General features: G+C 38.3%; 1 protein-coding gene across 3 annotated transcripts in view; it reads right to left on the reverse strand.

Annotated features, from left to right (window-relative positions):
• lrfn1 (leucine rich repeat and fibronectin type III domain containing 1) overlaps positions 1-20,563 on the reverse strand; it is a 159,888-nt gene that overhangs the window by 62,320 nt on the left and 77,005 nt on the right. For all 3 annotated transcript variants that reach the window (XM_032510006.1, XM_032510007.1, XM_032510004.1), the window contains one exon: positions 1,899-1,950. The gene's annotated coding sequence lies outside the window, so the exon portion shown is untranslated. The remainder of the gene's footprint in view (positions 1-1,898; positions 1,951-20,563) is intronic.

The following is a 20,563-nucleotide window of genomic DNA, read 5'->3' on the forward strand; positions in this document are numbered from 1 at the left end:
TCTACTACTGCTCATGCAAAACATACCGTTCATGTAATGTTGAATTAAAGTCTCTTTTCACTACACAGCACTGCACATTTATTATCATTACAATAACACATGTTTGAGTTTAAAGTGCTTTACAGAAAAGGATTCTTAATAGGGACTGTCTTCCAGATTATTGTGATAAATTACTCTTGACCCGTTAGACCCCAGATAAGATACTACTATCAGCAAGTGCAGTCCTACTTGGTGATTACTGTAGAACACAAGAGAACTAATTCAGCGAGGGTATATCAAAGTTACATAAAATTTTATAACTTTTGTTCTAGAGCCAGGGAAAGCTGACACACAAGTACCACTGTAGTGGGTTTTCATGACATTGATGAAGCCGGTAGTAAGGAGCAGGGAAAGCCACAACAAGTCAGATCTCTCTCTTCCATCACAGACTTTGGACTTTCTTTGTGAATGGAGATATAATGAACTTTAGCAGGTTGTCAAAAATAAAGCGAATGGGAAAACAATAGCAGGGGTGAAAAGTTACACCCCAGCTTGGATGTCTTCTGTTTTTGTTGCACAAAAGCGTTTATTTAAATGCATATATTTGTCACTATGTCACTAAGAATTCCCTACCCATGCTTTTTTCAAGAGCTCTTGCAAGACTTTTAACAAAGGAAGCACACGTGGCACCGGTTCACGCTGAGATTATGTCATGTGAGAGTTGAAAAGCTGTCTTTGTCTGTCCGCAAACATATCTAGAATGTGACACACAATAGCAGCATCACATTTTTGAAATTCAATTTGAGCTGGGCTATATGTAGAAAATCAAATATCACTATGTTTTTGACCAAATACATTGATTATTATTATTATGTGGCCATATTGTTGGTGCTTTCACAAAATATTTACACAATGAGAGTTTAGATAGATAATCATTAATAATGTAGGTATAATGACTAAGTGGGTGAAGGCCAATAATAAAACAGTTACAACAGTCTGGTAAGTTCAGAAAATGATGCCTTTAAAACCAGGAAAAGACAACACATATCGTATCACGATATTACGATATCCAAATTGTAAGACGATATCTAGCTTCATATGTCAGTGTCGGTATATACTGTATTGCCCAGCCCTACATTTAATGCTTGATATGTCCATGATTTGGCTCTGTAAATAATTGCTTCACCACTTGATTAATATTGCAGACAGAACTTCCCTTCATGAATAAATGTTTAGCCCACATTATAAAGCAAATTCCCTTAAAGATCTACGACCAACCACAAATTCCTGTGAGGAATATCAATGCTAGGCCCGTTCATAAGTTCATCAAACCATCTATTGTATGTATTCTCAGTCCGTGCTCACAGCAGCCCAGGGTGCTTTCTGCTGTTCATCAGAGGGGCTGTTTTCCCCATTGAGATAAGAAATTAAATCTGCAGGAGCAGAGGATGCTGGGTTTGCTGCAGGGTGGCGAAGCAGCAGCTCTGATAATGGAGCCGACTCCCATTGCGCAGGCTGTGAGGCAAACAGCCGTGGCGCCAGCCCAACCCTGCCTATGTGAGAGGATAGCTAACAGTGTCACTCTGCGGAAGCGCTCTCTCCCTCCCTCTCTATCCCTCTGCATGTGAACATGTGGTTAAATCTGCACGTGACAGAGAGGGAGGGAAAAGAACAAGATGTGGGAAGAAAAAGGTGGGGGTAAAACTGTAGGGTTTGCCTTTGTGTTTAATGTAGAGTGAATATGCATGCATGGCGAGTCAAACGTACTGACCCTGTGGAGTGATCGATGGACTCAATATCTCTCTCTTCTCTCCCTTTGCCCCATCACTTTCTGCCCATGTTCACATTCTGGATGGGTTATGTGTGGTAGATTATTATGTAAATGAGAAGAGGGTTTTAATTTCAATTTGGGAACTCACCAGAATATGGTGTCGTTTTGGACGCTCCTCACAGGGTTCACTTCAAAGCAGTCTGCAGAGAGAAATAAACGGTCACATCTTAATGTGCGAGCACAAATAACATTGGGGGCCATTCGGCACCAGGTGTAATAGTGTCAGAATCATAAAAAAAGGTTCCATTTATAGTTCAATCTTTCATTCCAAGCTCAATACAAATAATTTGATATTTCTGATGCAGTTGAACAATCTCTTTCTGCCCCGGGGGAATTAAAAAAAAAAATCAGGAATTAGACATTTCATTTTACCTGCCTCTTTCTTAACAGATGATATCCTGCTTTATACGCATAACTAATATTTCTCTTTACCCTGCATAATAATTAAACGTGGATTGTACACTTGAGCACTCACCATTACCTTGAGGTCAATTTCTACTTTCACATATGTATTATTTTTTATTAAATGCAATGAAGAAATTCAATGAATAGAATCTGTAGGTTTTGCACTCTTCCTTTGTGCTGTACAGTAAGTAAGAGGTATAATGTTGTGTCATTATATTGTGTTTTATTAGATTATTGTCAACAACAAAAACTATGTATCCACCATATCAAGTTAAATAAAGCCAATGAATGTGATAGAATGACAGAAATACCATACAGTATGTGACTACAATATATTTTTTTTAATATTATACTGTATGGGAATGGAGGTTAAAATCCCAGTTAAATGCAGTTCAATGCTTCAACATGCTCCACACTGCACATAGAGTGGAAGCTAATATACGAGTGGTACACACACACAAGCAACTACATTATGTTTAATTAGCCCCACCTTTTTCTGCCATTAGATATTAACAGCTACCGTCTTCAAACCAAAAGGCCAAGGTGTTTAACAGGTTTTTATAAAAGGATGAGTGAAAGGAAGTGAGATGACACCTAATTTGCTCTCACACGCTCATATCCAGCCCTCTATCCAGTTTATTTAAAGATGTAGTACAATCAAAAATCCACTTTTCTAACAGTGTCCCTATGCTAATGTTTGTGCTATCGCTTGACATATACCAAATAAAGGTTTGTATGAAAACATTTTTGAGCATTTATATATTATGTTATGTTAAAATTCCTCCTTTTATTTTCATGTAATATTAATAAAAATATTTTTCATGAGTCAACAGTACTTTACATGGGCTAAAACAATTCAATGGAGCCACAATTTATTCTCTCTCTCCCAAGTGCACAACTCAAGGCGTACATGGAGCTATCGCAGTTAATTGAAGCTTTTGTAGATGAAGGAAAAAAGGGAACACTTTCCACTTTCTTTTCAGGAACACAACTGACAACAGAAGAATCCCTCTGATTCTCCTCTTTCAGATTTAATTGCCAAAGCAACGATCTTGATCAGTATCTCTCCAGTTCTTTTTTATATCAGCCCCGGCCAAAAGCAACATGTGGTGTTGGACCAAGCAAGACATATTTACCAACTCCAACTCCCACTCCCACTAAACAAGGCGGGCCCTCCACAAAAGATCCTGGCATTGAGCGCAACCTCCCAAGTCCATTACATCCAAAAGAGACATGTCTCTTCTTCTTTAGTGTCTAGTTTGCAACTCACTTCCTATCTACGAGAGCTCCCTTAAGATCTAGGTGTTCTAGATTTACATTTTTCAGGTGACATGTGGGACTTGGCCTCGAGCAAGATACACTCCTCTTCTATATGCACCATACATCTGTGACCCCGATACAGTTCAAAGTAGTCCATCATACTCCATTTCCAAAACTAGCTAGAATTAACTCTGAGGGGTGGTGGCATCGGTGCTATCTGTGACAAATGCAAAAGTGCCTTTGCCTCTCACTTGCCTAGCGGATTTTTGGAAATCAGTCTTATAAACCTTTATCAGAAATCTTGCCCCATTGAGCATAAACCTCTTAACTACTAGAATTGAATTAGAGAGAAATAAATAAGGCGTGTTGTGCTGGCCTTCACCAGCTATACTATTATATTACTATTCGAATGGAGAGATGATGCCCCTACCTCTCACCCCATTGGATGTTATGCTATGGTTGAAACTTAAAAATTAATAATAATTTTGCTTCCTTTAAAAGTCAATCAACAAACCATTGGGCCCTTTGCTATCCTTCTTTGAGAAACCAGAGTCTCTGAGTAACTGCCCCCAACTAATATCATCTCACTTCTACTAATTATTCATGTATTTTTTAAAAGCTTCAACACTAAAACTACATAAATAATTCTTTGGTTTCTCAAAGAAGGATAACAAAGGGCTCAATGCTTTGTTGACTGACATTTGAGGGAATTTTTAATTTTTTTTTTTAATCAAGTTTCAAACATAGCAACATAGCACGTCCCGTGGGGGTGAGAGGGAGGGGCAGCATCTCTCCATTTGACTAGTGATGTAATAGTATAGCTGGTAAAGTGAGTAAAGAAGCCTGGGATTGGGTTAAGGAGAGAAAATGTAACTTGTGCAAGATGTCTATTTGTACTGTTCCACACAGTTTAATGACAGGTAATATCTGATAGGTAATATATGTTATTATGGAATCATTGATGTATGCTTGAGTGTGGGTATTTTGTTAAAGTTTTTAATACAACTTAAATGTCATTGTGTAACGTCCAACGGCCAGCTTTCAGACTGACCTAAGACATTGATGTGAGAAGTACAATTTCACGCAGATTGCACTTCACTGAGATGTCCATCTTATGTTCACGTTCCCCGAAGCGTCCGACACGGAGGAAATGATTAGAACATGCTGCACACGCACTCACACTGCAAATATCACCGGAGCTCTTCCTGCCGCTTTAGCTGTAATCTTACATATTGTGACTGCATGCTAACTGCCCCTCCATCTATTCATCAAACTCCCACGCAGACACATTCATGTATGCTGCGAGCACATAGACTTCAACTGAGTGACAAAGCGATTAGATTTGTGAGAGGATTTTCTTCTCTACTGTTTCACTGTTGATGTTAACTAATTAAAAACGTTGGTGGTGTGTTGTGTCATTTGCAGGGGAGGAGGGAAAGGTTGCATGCTCCAAAACAAAATCATTTTTGCTCCAAAACGTCCATCCTTTAACCATCGAATGTCATTAGGCTCACATACGGCCTCCAGCCTTTTCTGCATTTTGTGCTAATGCTAAAAGGACTAGCAGCTTTTAAAGCATACCTGCTATAATTAAAAACATGTAGGGCTAAAGAGCATTTTCATTATCAATTAATCTGCCTGATATTTTCTTCAATGCTGGGTAACATCACGAGCACCAGGCTCTTCCTCAGACTTCAGACTATAAAGTGTCCAATATAATCGTACAGAGCCTGAGGTGAAATGTTCAAATTGCTTGTTGTATTCGAACATCAGTCCAAAATCCAAAGCTACTCACTCCACTATTATATAAGGCAAAGCAAAGCTTCAAATCCTCAAAGGCTGTTTCAAGATGATCAAGACAATTACCCTGTCAGGATTGTATTCACTATACCAACCGCCTCGCTCTACATTATCCCTTACATAGTTTCAGCCATGGAACAATATCACAGCTTTAGATTCACACATCTACTGTGTACAAAACTATATATATATGTTCTGTCAAACAATAAAAATATTTAATCTCATTAATGTCATATTCATTTGCAATTATTCGCACATTTCTATCTATTGTAAATGTCCCTTGATTTCTTTTTGTCCCATTATTTTTTTCTCATTTTAATGCTCTTATCAACATGGAAAAGCTTGCTTTGTGAACATGTTTTTTATTGAAAACAACATTGGCATTTGTCCTTGGAGCAGTCATTCAAACTTGGAGCAAATAATCTCTCACACAACGTAACACTGTCCATCAATAAAAGGGTGAAAAGAAATACTATGGGGGGGGGGGGAGAGAATTGGCATCAGCTTTGTGCTTGGCCATCAAGAGGTATTTCAGACTGGACGTCTGCGATGATAGCTCAGTTCACACAGATCACTTTGGTCTTGTCGATGGAACATTTGGCAACTCTTAAAAAGGAAATTCCATCCAGAATCTAATCGGCGTCCATTTTGGCATCTGACGCTCGCCATCCACTTAAAACGTAACGTTACTACTCTTTGGTAGGCTCGCAAGCCCAAACGGCGTGTGTGCCGGATCCGGTGTGGTGTTGTTGTTTTTCTAACGTTACTAGCTGTTGCAACAGCATGGGAAAAAAACTACAAAGTTTGCTGGGCCAAAAAGAACGTTAATCTCGTGATAAAAAAATGGACGCCGTTAAAATGGGTTTGTAAATGGGTTGATAACGGCTTTAACAGCACATATTCTCTCTCTCTCTCTCTCTTTATATATGCACGCACACGCACCAACACACACACCACACACACACACACACACACACCCACACCCCACACAACACACACACCACAGTACATATTTGCTTTTCCCTATTTCGTCCCTATTTGTTTCTAAAGCCAGTGTAGAAACCCAGCCTTCTCATTCGCTGCCATCCTCAAGGACAAACAGCTATTTGTTCAGAGTTTCAGGCCCTCGGAGCTTCGGCACACAGGGTGAGGCAGGCGATTACAGAAATGTAAGATTGGATTATTTCCAAAGAGTGACAAAATGCAGAATGCAGGTTTCAGTTGACTTCACTGGTATTTCAGTGCTTTTGAAGAAAACTGAAACATGCTATTCCTTGTATTTAGCGATAGTGGTGTGAATAGAAATATTATGACCTCTCAGTCAAAACGCCCTCTAGAATTGTTAATGAAAAGTGTTTGTATAACCCCCCCCCTCCCTCTTGAAACCATCACTGTAATACAGTGAAACAGTGGAAAACAAGAAGTCCCATTTTGAGAAAGGAAAGGATTTGAGAAATACCTGCCCTACTACACTCATGGCTTTTTCTTCAAAGTAATAAAGAAATAAAATTAAAAACTGGGCCCTACCCCCATCGCGTTTGGACCTTGTGTTGTGCAATCTTTTTTTTTTTTTTTATGTTCTAGATGTATGGGTATAGTACTCCAGTCTAGGGATTTAAAAAAAAAATGTTTAGGAATAAATAGGGACAAACATAGGAAAAAAGAGGAATTATTGTGATTTTAACAGATTTAATCAGATTAATCTGAGCATTTTTTTTTTTACTTTATCAAGAGGGAAACCTTACATTCAATGCCTCCTCTCTAGACACCGGATATATTTTAGGAACGTCGCATAAGGCGATTACTAGCGGCTCGATAGTCAACTTCAAAAGTAGAGGACTCAAAGAGCAGCAATGGCAATTCACCGATAAAGACTGAAGGGTTTTGAATATTGATTATTTATTAAGACTGTGGCTGATATATTCATTTTACATAGGAGATGAAAGTACAAGTAATTCCACTCAACTCTATTGAACGCTTTTTCATGTGATGACACATTCTGGACTTGCCTGAACAGTAGAGTTGTTAAATGAGAAAAATTAATAATTGTGTATATATAAATACACACATATACACAGATACATACAGTATACAGTACATATGTGTGTATATCCACTGTATATATGTGTGTATATATAGCTGTGTGTATGTATATATATACACACACACACATATATATATATATACAGTATACAGTACATATATGTGTATATCCACTGTATATATGTGTGTATATATAGCTGTGTGTATGTATAATATATATACACACACACACATATATATATACACAGTATACAGTACATATGTGTGTATATCCACTGTATATATGTGTGTATATATAGCTGTGTGTATGTATATATATACACACACACATATATATACAGTATACAGTACATATATGTGTGTATATACTGAATATATGTGTGTGTGTATATACACATATATATGTGTGTGTGTGTGTGTGTGTGTGTGTCTATATATATGTGTCTAGACACACACCACACCACACACACACAACACACACACACACACACACACACACACACACACACACACACACACACACACACACCATGCTCTGGCATGATGTGACCTCTGCACTGTGAAGACGTTGCCTCTTGATAAGCTGTTTGGGGTTGGTACCTTGTACCTGATTGGCTAGGATCTTACCTGCCTTTTCACTATGTTCATAAAAATTGCTCCCGCTCTTGAGGAAAAGGCAATTTCACTAATGGCTTTTTAAGTATGTTGTGATTCTCATCATCAGATACCCAACCAAACAGCCGTGTTACACTGCTGCCGCCGCTGAGTGTGATTTAACAGACAACATATGCTTCTGTTAGACTGCCCACACTGTTGGCACACTGACCATTACCAGTACCTCCAGGGCGGCCAACGTGACCTCCAGAGATGAGAAAGATCCAGACAAAAGCAACAACCCAAGGCAAAGTAGAGGCCTGTACTGTGGGCTGCACTGAGGAGAGCTGGAACACATGAGCACACAGAGATAATGGCCATGCAAAACGATGAGGAAAAGAATTGAGCAGATGTTTTACTATCATATTTAGCTTGACTAGGGTATTGTGACTCCTTTGTAAGGAAGGAAATCTCACCGTAATGCAGACAATGACCGTGGCGACACTGAGCATTAACACTAGTTGCCTGAGAGAATCACATCAAATAATATACGCTCTAATAATTGCTCTGGGTATGCAGCTATTTTTAATTAAAAAAAAGAAAAAACAAAGTTACATTTGCAAATCTGCGTGTTATCCCAAACCATGTCCCACAATATATACAGTATATACGTGAGTGAACCAAGGGAACATGGTAATTGAATAATGCACTTAGTCATCTCACATGAATAATTATACAATAAGCACAGCACAAAGTTGTTAAAAGTTGTCCACCAGTGGCCACTGGGGTCAGCTGGGTTACCCATGGGCCTTCAGCACGCAGACTACGAGCACGAGAGGGATCAGAGTTTCCCTCCGTTCTTGATGAGTCAGGGAGGATGGTCTCTGTGGCTCGTGCTCTGATGCTCTGGTAGTAACGCTCTATCCCCTCCCCTTTCCCCCTTGTGAGCTGAGGTCTCGGATGATGTCCGTACTGCTATTTATACACTTAGCTATGCTCAGCACATTCACCAGTAGCACATAAATAATCAGTAGGTATGAGAGATAGTGTGCGAGATGGGTGTGCAACTTCTAAGCTTCCTACGTCCTACTTTGCAATGTCACTGTCCTGACTGCGTTTCTATTGTCACTTGCTATGATTTATGAGTTACTGTTAGTACATCCTTAATAGGTTACTACTGAACACATTCAGCGCCAAATTATTTGTGCATTTGTTTCTGCTGTGTTTTAACATGCATGGTACAACACAGGCTTGTAATACACAAAAAATGTTTATTGTGTGAATATTCAGAACTAAAAAGGTGATACATGCATGCACACTACAGCAGCAGAGAAGCAAAAAGAGCATGGACTTATAATAGTGTTCATGCGCCTACACAGTTTCTGAAGCTGAAAGGGATTTTTTTTTCTTCCTTTTTTGTTTAGATCCTACTGACACTACAAACAACACTTTGTATCCGTAAATATGATACTTGCTCAATACACTGGAACTTACTTACTATGAGGTTTGTACTTCTGTAAAACTGGGTGCAAATTTCAGCAGCATAAATGGAAAAATAATCCAACAAATCACAGTCGCTCTTCACAGATTGTCTTGCGCGTTGGATTAGATTGAGTGTCTACTCGCCAAAATTGCACAATCCCACCCCTAGTTTACATAGCATGCTCGTGTTTTCACTCAGTTTCACAAAAAGGGATGAGGAAATATACAGTATCATCAGCAGGCAGGGTTGGGATAAGCTCCTGTAATGCCAGATCATGTCAGCTAACCCTTTAAAAGAAGAAGAAAACTGTTTCCTAATGGGCTGTGGGGAGAATCCAGTCTGGCTTCTCTCATCTGAATAAAAACTGCTCCTGTGCAGGAGGTGCCAAAGCCCAAAGCACATAAACATAACTGGCGCCCGGTTAGCTCAATTGGTAGGGCGCGTGACCATATCTACAGGTTTGGGTCGGGTTCGACTCCGACCTGCGGCCCATTGCTCTCTCTCCAATCTCTCTATCTCTCCTTTCATGTCTTCAGCTGTCCTGTCAAAATAAAAGCTGATATAACTGATATTTTAGGAGAGCAGTTTTATACACTTCCTATACTAAAACATCTAAATGCAAAAAAGCTATCAGGTGGGGCATGCTGGGACAAAATCTCGTCAAACGTGGGTCCAGAGTCTAGTATTGTGTCATGAATTTGGGAATCATATTGGATTTTAATTTAGTAACTGGCAAGTAAAAGAGTTTCATTGTTTGTGTCTGTTGCCAGATATTGCATTCAATTAATCGTACAGTGCCTAAAATGTGCATGTGCCTTATTTTTCTCAGATTTACAAAGCCGGTCCTCTTTTATAAATCTAAATTATTGTGGACTGTGGAAGCCCATTTATACATTTGACTGCTGGTGTTCAGAAAAACACAGATGTTTGTGTATTTTTTTGGTAGAGCCTGGTGACACATTGATTTGAATAATTGTGTTATTTCATTTTGAAAACATGCAGCACATTTAAATTAGGACATCTGGAACACGTATTATTCCGGCTGATGTCTACACACATTCAATCAACAGAAAGGGAAACTCATACATCTTCGGTGTAGTTTTGCACGAAATTATGGTCAAAGATCAACCATTAATTAACTCGTTATAATTAAATATATTTAATATAATTACGATAAGCTTTGGACGGACATCTTAATGAATTTAGATGTTTATTTTAATGGGCTGGATTAAAAATGCAAAAGCGGGGAAAGAATACATTCATAAGAGGTTTTTTGTGGGGTTTTGGAGATGTTTGTGTGTGTTTGTGTGTGTGCATTCGACCAACTAAAGCAAGGACATATTCTACTAGCACATGCTTAAACATTTAGAGGTTGTCTGAGGAAATGCATCCTAGAGCTGGGCGATATGGGGAAAATCAAAATTCACAATATTTTGGACCAAACACATCAATATCGATACTGTAGGGTTGACTATTGGTGCTTTCACAAAATATTACATGTGTGTAAATATACACAATGAGATTGTTTACACTCATCAGTAATGTGGATATAATGACTAAGTGGGTAAATGCAAGTAACAAAATGGTCTGATAAATTCAGAAATTTCATCACTTTACTGTAATAAAGATTTATACTGCTTATTGATTCCCAGTGGGGAAATTTCAATTGACAGTACACTCTGTGTGTTAGTAATCACTACACACAGGCCTGAAATACACACATGCTCACATATTCATGCACAAATGGAGAGATGTCAGAGTGAGTGGGCTGCCAGTGCTGGACCAGCGCCCTGAGCGGTTGGGGGGGGGGATTGGTGCCTTGCTCAAGGGCACCTGGCAGTGCCCAGGAGGTGAACTGGCATCTTTCCAGCTACCGATCTACACTCCGTACTTTGGCCCCTACGGGGACTTGAACCGACGACCCTAGGTTCCTAACCCAGCTCCCAATGGACTGAGCTTTTTAAGTCAGAAAAAGACAACACTTATGCCACGTTATATGTTATCCAAAATTTAAGAAGATATCTAATCTTGTATAGCAAAATTGATATAATATCGATATAATGCCTAGCCCTGATGCATCCCCAATTATATGCCAAAAGGGGTAACAAAATTCTGCAACCCATGATCTGCATAAACAGCCTAAAGAAGAAGAAGAACAAGTCTTTTCATCATGTCTCCTTGGCACCAACAATTCAACCCTTGTGTTGGCTTCTCGTCAAAATTTAAAATTAACACCTTTTGTTGACAATTTTTATCAATGTTTTTAACTTTTTCTCATGTTTTTGTCCTTTTTTGCAACACTTTTTTCAATATTTGTCACTTTTTTTTTACATTTCACACACATTTACCACTAACTTATTAAGTTATTAACTTAACTTATATTAACTTTCACTTAACTTATTATTGTTTTACAGTTATTTTTGGAATTTATGGTCAATAAACCTCCTTAATAGGAAATTATACCTAATATTTGACTTAGAAAAGCAGAAATTAGGAATTATTTAGACTAAAATTAAAGGAATGGATGTTGATGGATAATCACAGATTGGAATATGTCAACTTTAACTCAATGCTATTTCAAAAACCCTTTTTTTCAAATGCTATAAAATTGAATAAGCTGTCCCAAAATTCATGAAAGTAGAGATTTGTGCTTGCCAAAGAGCGTTGTGTGGAATCAATCATGTTATTTTGGGAAAATTACAATTGGGTAGTTTAAAAAGAACATTGATATAGGAGAACGGGTCAATTTGACCCGAGGACAACATGAGGGTTTAAACAGCTGTTCAGGAAAATCATGCGACCTTAACCTACCTTGGCCCAATCAAGCTTGATCTGTGTAACATAAGTACCAGAATAGGCACATACACAACTATCATTGCTCTGCCTGCATTTACACCAGCACTGAAATGGATCAGCAATGTCACTTCAACGCATAGAACCATGCTTGGAGAAGCCATAGCCTGGCTTTGCCTTGTTGCTGCCATTAAATCCTGTTACATACAGTATAGGAAGTCATTGCACTGACGGACTAACAATTTAATTGTAGATTTACCCACTGAGTTTAAAAAACAGACCTAACAAGTGAGGAAGTCTGATGAGAGGATGCTTATAGCACTGTCAGCGTTGAAAATGGACAGTGAAAAGATTTGCTTTTAGTATGCTGTAGAGGCAAAGTTAAAGGCATTTTGAGGATAATTTTAAACCCAAATGTGTCATTTATGGGCCCATAGCTTATTACCACATATCTAATGATGTGAATGAGGATGTAGTGCAATTTTCAAAACATCCCAAGCACAGCAAACGGTGTTCAAATAGCAAATTGTTATCAAATGGGTAGACGGAACCAATAACAGATCCCTTCATATTAAAGCATGAGGCTATAAAAGGCAGTTTTCCTACAATGTGGCTTGATTTGAAGTTTATTTTCTATCATTGTCAATTTGTCCTAACATAGTGCAGCGTATCACAGTTCATAAAAGATAAACACATTTTAAGTTTAGCTCATAAGAGCACACAACATTTTATTTAAATCTACAGTAGCTCGTTAAATTCAAATTATAATTACATTTAGTTTTCTGTTCACTGCTTTAGTTTAAAGTTTTATTTGAAGTGGAATTTAATTGAGCAAAACTCCACTGATAAGTTTCCCCCCCAGATATATTGGTATAGGATTATGATTCAGTAACATGCATACAAAATACATTGATATGCACAGAACGTCCACATTCAATCGTCTCATGTTCAACATTTATCACATTCAAGAATTTAAAAGTCCCATGACATGGTGCTCTTTGGATGCTTTTATATAGACCTTAGTGGTCCCCTAATACTGTATCTGAAGTCTCTTTTATATAGACCTTAGTGGTCCCCTAATACTGTATCTGAAGTCTCTTTTATATAGACCTTAGTGGTCCCCTAATACTGTATCTGAAGTCTCTTTTATATAGACCTTAGTGGTCCCCTAATACTGTATCTGAAGTCTCTTTTATATAGACCTTAGTGGTCCCCTAATACTGTATCTGAAGTCTCTTTTATATAGACCTTAGTGGTCCCCTAATACTGTATCTGAAGTCTCTTTCCCAAAATTCAGCCTTGGTGCAGAATGCAAAAAAAGGGGGGGGGGGGGGGGGGGGGGGGGGAGGCAAGGTGGAGGCTGGGGGTGTGGCCTTGACCAACTGCCACTTTGCGCATTTGAAAGCCATGATATCTCTATCTCATGGGGGGCCCAATTCTCTGGATGGGCAAAGCAGAGAAAGGGGAGGTAACATTGCCCCTTATGACCTCATAAGGGGCCAGATTCCAGAACGGCTCATCTGAGCTTTCATTTTCTCAAAGGAAGAGCAGGATACCCTGGGCTCAGTATACACCTATCACCATTTCGAGTCACTGGGGGACCATAGGCAGGCTGGGGGAATACATATTAATGTTAAAAAACCTCATGAAGTGAAATTTTCATGCCATGGGACCTTTAAAACCTTCATCTGACTAATGAAATCTTTATAAATGTCCAGATTGTAGTAGTCCATGATAAGATACGGCGAGATAAGATACAAAACTTTAATGAGTTCCATGTGGAAACTGTGTTTTAGCAGCAAATATTGATAGGATCTCATATAATAACAAGATCCTGAAATATGATGCGTTTAAAACTAAATGCCATTTCCAACATGTTAAGTGCAGGATTTCAAATGATTGGCAGTGTGAAAAGGAAGCAAAGACGTTGCCATTTTCAACATTTAGGACCATCTGAATGTGTAACGTCAACATTGTGCCAGCAGACACTGGCTTTGAAAAACGATTGTTTTTATAGCTCTCTCAGACAGTCATGGTTAGCTGGACTTGGACAGCATGGCTTAGTCACACTGACAAAGCAGTGATTCCACAAAACACCAGAAAAGCCCTGTTATGATCCACAGCCACAGTCTTATTTGGACTCCAAATGTGCAGAGCGTCAATGTTTGTTTAGCCCCAGAGATGTGCTGGAGTGTTAGCTTTGTGTGTCCAGTTATTTACTTCAATATCTGCAGGCCCCCATAAATGCCACAATATTAGGTTGCGAAGAATAACTCCTCTTGATGCTATTTTATTAGACAGGACAGGATTTCACCAACAGTTTAAATATGTTTTGTCATCATCTTGATCTACAGTAAAATTTCTATCACTGCAGTGGCTAATAATAGCAACGTGCCAGTTGCCACGACAAACGCTGTGCTTGGACACAACCGTAAGCCTGCGAAAAACTGTTGTGTGCTATCCATTCATGTCAGCGTATTGACATCCCTGTTAATATTGAAAGGGATTATGTGACTTAAGTCTGCATGTTTTGCATGCCTGAAGAAGTGTTCCACTTGGATGGAAGCTGATCTTGTCGTGCCAGTCAGCTCTGTCTGAATACTGACTTCCTCCTTCGCAGATAATCCCATAAAAAAAGACAACTCTTTAATGCCTAACATCCTTAACACAGCTCTCTCAATTCCGTGAATCCGAATTAGCCACCATAGACGCCCAATTTGTTTTGTGCCTCACCGTGGACCTTTTCCACATGTCACTAGAGATGTGCCATGAACATGAATCAGGTTCAAAGTGATTGGGATAAAAAGGCATCAGTGATATGTGCTGGTGAATATGTTATACATATATATGGCATACAAGGCACACAGAGGCCCGGTTTGTTGCTGTTACCATTTTAAAGCATCTTAACCCTCATGGTGTCTTCGGGTCAAATTGACCCGTTTTCCTATATTAATGTTCTTTTTAATTCCCCCAAATAACATGATTGATTCCACACAACGCTCTTTGGCAAGTACAAATATCTACTTTCAATAATTTTGGGGTGTCTTGTTTAATTTTATAGCATTGGGAAAAAAATTGAAGAGGTTTTGAGTAAAAGTTGACATATTCCAGTCTGTGATTATCCATCAATATCCATTCCTTTAATTTTAGTCTCAATAATTCCTAATTTCTGCTTTTCTAACTCAAACATTAGGTATTATTTCCTATAAATTAGGTTTATTGACCATAAATTCCAAAAATAACTGTAAAACTAAAGTTAATAAGTTAGTGTTACGTAGTGTTACAAGTCACAAAAGTGACAAACATTGAAAATAATGGGGCAAAAGTGTTAAAAAAAAGGGACAAAAACATGAGAAAAAGTTAAAAACATTGATAAAAAAGCGTTGATTTTCAATTTTGACGGGAAGACAGCACAAGGGTTAAATTCTCTCCTCCCTACTCTATGGATGTGTTCTACAACCTAATGTATTTGTTTATTCATTCATGTTGGACTCAATACAGATGCAGCTCAAGCCTTGCTGTGTCTTTACTGCAAGAAAAGCTGCAGATTTCCATTAAGATACAGTAAATTAGAAAATGCTCTGATGGAAAGGCCACGGAAGCTCACTGTTCACTGTAGGGATTCATGAAAAGACAGTAACCGATTGGTTTTTTGACAGTTATACAGCTTCTTTGGCACTATGAGTATAAACAAGCAGACCCCTGTCACACATTGATGGTGAGCTGTCTCTGTGAAGATTTTAACCCTCATGGTGTCTTCTGGTCAAATTGACCCATTTTCCTATATCAATGTTCTTTTTAATTCCCCAAAATAACATGATTGATTCCACACAACGCTCTTCGGCAAGTACACATCTCTACTTTCATTCATTTATGGGTGTCTTGTTCAACTTTATAGCATGTCGCACTGTTGCTTGCTCTGGAGGAGACCACTAGAACTGTTGGGTCCTTGTAAATTCTGGAGTGTGGGCTATCTGTATAGTGTCTTGAGATAACTCCTGTTATGAATTGATACTATAAATAAAATTGAAAATTGAAATTGAAAAAAAAATTGAAAAGGTTTTGAAATAGTATTTTAAGCTTGATTGGGCCAAGGTAGGAAAAGACCGCGTGATTTTCCTGAACAGCTGTTTTAACCCTCATGTTGTCCTCGGGTCAAATTGACCCGTTCTTCCATATCAATGTTCTTTTTAAACTACCCAATTGTCATTTTCCCAAAATAACATGATTGATTCCACACAACGCTCTTTGGCAAGTACAAATCTCTACTTTCTTGAATTATTCAATTTTATAGCATTTGAAAAATGTCATTTTGAAATAGTATTGAGTAAAAGTTGACATATTCCAGTCTGTGACTATCCATCAACTTCCATTCCTTTAATTTTAGTCGAAATAATTCCTAATTTCTGGTTTTCTAACTCAAACATTAGGTAGAATTTCCTATAAATTAGGTTTATTGACCATAAATTCCAAAAATAACTGTAAAAATAAAGATAATAAGTGAGTGTTACGTAGAGTTGAAAACGTCAAAAAGCATCAAATGTGTTGAAAAACAGGGAAAAAAGTACGTTTTTTTTTATTATTGCTTTTCAATTTTGACGGGTAGACAACACAAGGGTTAAGACTGATGTTTAACCCTTTACAATTCTTCCACCTTACATAAGGATTATAATAAAAAAAAAACACATACTGAATTATGTTTTCAAGTTGTCCTTAAAATGTAAAGCTGGGTCCAGTTCAGAACATCTGTGCCTGAACATCTGGGCCTCAAAAGACTGCTAGAGAAGAGGAAAAGAAAGATGAGCATGTGTCTGCATGAGTAAATGACATTACTGGCCAAATGCTCTCAACACACCATCCATCAGATTCTGAGGGGGGGGGGGGCAGTGAAAGGCAGAGAGGCCACGGTAAAAATGAGACAGCAGTCAAATGGAATATTTACAAAGAAATTACTAAGAAATGTCCGTCAAAATGTCCCGCCCTCGAGTGCAGGTGGCGCTCGCAGACACAGAGAGCGTTCTTATACAAAGGAGAGTCCATGTTATAGTCTATATCTATATAGTTGGTTCTACTTTCTTATACGTCAGCCACTTTGTAAGGTTGGGTTTATTAATAGATAATGAATGACTTACTGATTTTTTATGGATCAGCATAAGATAACAGGTTGTTGTCCTCATTGTCCTCAATTATTACAAGGTGCTGTAGGTAGGATTGTGAAGATCCGTGACTTAGCCCAAAAAATTGGAACATTGACAACTTCTCGGTCCCTCCCCTCCCCCCCTTTCTGCTAAAGCCCAAACGGTCTCCTGAGCCCCTCCCCCACCAGGGAGAATGAACTGTGTGCTTGAGGAGTGATTAGCCCCCCCCCCGGCCCGGATTGGAGCATCTGAACAGGGAGCGGTGGATTTTTGGCAAGCCAGATTTTTTTTCTTCTTTTTTTAATTACCTGCTTCATGTAGTTCTACTTGAACATAGGGTCCGTTTCAGCAAATATGACAGAAAGTCAGTTTAATAAGTCTTACTACTGCACCTTTAACTGTGTATTAACATGTAAAACTGCATTAAAGATGGCTAATTGTAAAAAGCCTTTATCAGCAACTTAACATTCATGATTGCCTTATTAACTGCTGCTGGTGGCTTATTAGAACGTGAGAAACTGTCACGCTCAATCAATGAATTCTTTCAAATTCGTAACAGCAGAGACGTTGATTACCTTTTATTGACTTAAATGTATCAACCTGGAAACCCAAAAGATGCTTATTGATAGTTGATAATTAATCTATCACGCATGAGTAAATGACTCTTTCCCACCAATAAAGCCTTTATGATAAAGGGTACTTTAAGAGTAGGGGCTGTCAGTTTTTAGGTGATTTCAATCGTCAATGAATTAAACAGTAACAGAAGTAAGATAATAAATGCAAGTGCAAAGAAACAAGTACAGGACCCCCCCAGGCCCCTCACTATTGAGGTTTGGGTAGTTACGTGATGTGTTAGTTTGTGTAATGTGGTCTCAACTTTGTGAAATGTTGATGTAATATATTAGTATACAATGTATTTGCTGCATGACTGAGTAAATCGCACTATGTAGTTCTTTTTAAAAATTACATTTGGATTATCTTTTTTATAAAGGCCTAACTGGTTAACAGGGACTGGTTAGAAACCTTTCATGTAATACATCTACACGTATTGTTATGGCCTTGAGTATAATAATTATGTATGTAATAATGTGCGCTACATTGTCCCTGACAAATAATAAAATGATAAATAAAAAATAACTAAAATACGTTCATTGTGAAGACAAAACTACATGGAGTTCTTCACAATTTAAAGCTTTAAAGACAGGATTTTAAACTAAAATTTGCTTTAAAAGGGAGGTTTGAAGTTGGTTTGGTTTCAGAATATCCAAACTGAACCATTTACATGTGAAGAAATAACTGAATTAAATCTAAGTTATATAATCCATACAGTCCTGTGATGAGGGACTAATGCTAAGACGTGATTGTCTGTTCTCTATACTTAACCAAATGGCACTCTATACCAGCATTTTAAATAATCTTCTATATTATATAATCATCTTAACAATGTCTTTCTATAGAGTGCTATACTTTCAACCCTTTTCAAAGCAGCATATGTCTCCATGTTAAATGTATACAGTATTTAGCATTAGCATATTCTGCACTGTACATACATACTATGCCCTTTGACCTACTGTAGCTTCATGCAATTTCCTTCATTTTCAATCGGTTTCTACCTCAGTGTAAATTTAGACTGATGTTTTTATAATATATGTGTGTGAATGGGATGTTAGCATATGGGAATGGTGACTAAAATGAAATGTACTATACAGTTTGAATGTATTTTTTCAGTTAATCCAAGTCCAGTCAACATGTCCAGTACTGTAATCTACAGCCAGCAAAGTATGTGCTAAGATATTTTAAACAATGACAATCAATTCAATTTTTTCAACAAGAATAAACAACAATGACGATTTTTTTTAAACCCATATGCATATGGAATGGTCTATGAATTCAATTAACACCTTGAAAAGACAAATTAAAACTGATAGCTTCTTCTAAGAAAAAAAGCAAAACATCTTTACGCCTCATGAAAAACCTTCCGGCCCTTTCGTATATCGAGGTCAAATGTGGTTAGTGACAGTTCAATGCATCGCCACATTACATCGCCGACAACAATACGCCTTCCCCACATTTTAGTTTTATAAATACAAACAAGATGGCTTTGTATTATGTTTCCTTTTGACCACTGAGAACAAGAGGAAAAGAAAATGATTGTTGACTGTTAATGGGTCTGGGAGCGTTGAGAGACAGAGCAATGAAACAGCTTTCTAATGTCTTGTTGCATCATGAGAATCAAGCGGAGAGGCGTAAAAGGGCTTTTTGTTCCACCAAGGTCAATTGTTCCGCGTTAATTTTATCATAAAGTGGAAGAGAGCTTGATAATTAGCTTGCTTAATAGCTGTATTTCAAAAATTATTGGTGGGTGCAACAATAATAACAGAGAACGTATTGTGTTTTAGTGTAGGCGCGGGGTAAAACTCTATTTTATCTTTATTGCCAAAGTATATTTTTCTGGACAAAGCATTGTTTGCTGCACAGTCCCAAAATTGTTGAGGCAATGTTAGGTTTCAGGGCATTTTACAGCATTCATTATTAATGACAGAGTTGCCTACATATTCTAACAGACACGCTCATTAATATGGTTTATCAATTGTTTTTTTATGTTCCTGGAGGCCTCTTGACCGGGACCGGCAGAAAACAAGAAGTGCATACACCAAGCTATTTATCTTTTAGTATATCTGTCATCATTTACATTTAGGTTGGGGAGAAGAATCTAATTATGTAACCCAAGCCATGTTTTATCCCTTGTGGGAATAACCAGTGTTTAAAGCTAGATTTTACATTGGTGTGACTGGAGTTAATCCCATTATAGGGGCAAATAGGAGCCAGGGTGAAAGAATGGATGTGTATGCTGAGAAAAATAGGATCAGTACAAAGAGTTAGTCAACCAAGCAACCCGTGGTTTAATGGACTAAACCCAGTCAAGCCACGTTGATTACCCTGACCCCAGGGATGAAGAGCTGCCCCCTTCCCATCTCAAAGATTGGGAAATCTGCGTCTGTTCTCGATCCGGATCATGACAGGTTTGAATCCAAACTGTCCTGCAATGGTGGCCACCAACCAAGGTCCTTGGACACCCCACAGATCCATCTGTGAAAGGCAGATGACGGGGGAGTTTGGCTCGTACAACACACCACGACATGACTCACAGATGGGAGCCAGCTCAGGCAGGATTTGTCACCATAATGGGAACGGTGTCTGTATATGTGTCCTGCATGTGTGCGCATGTGCTCGTGT

Source organism: Etheostoma spectabile, chromosome 3, assembly GCF_008692095.1.
Source record: "Etheostoma spectabile isolate EspeVRDwgs_2016 chromosome 3, UIUC_Espe_1.0, whole genome shotgun sequence".
NCBI classification, from domain to species: Eukaryota; Metazoa; Chordata; class Actinopteri; order Perciformes; family Percidae; genus Etheostoma; species Etheostoma spectabile.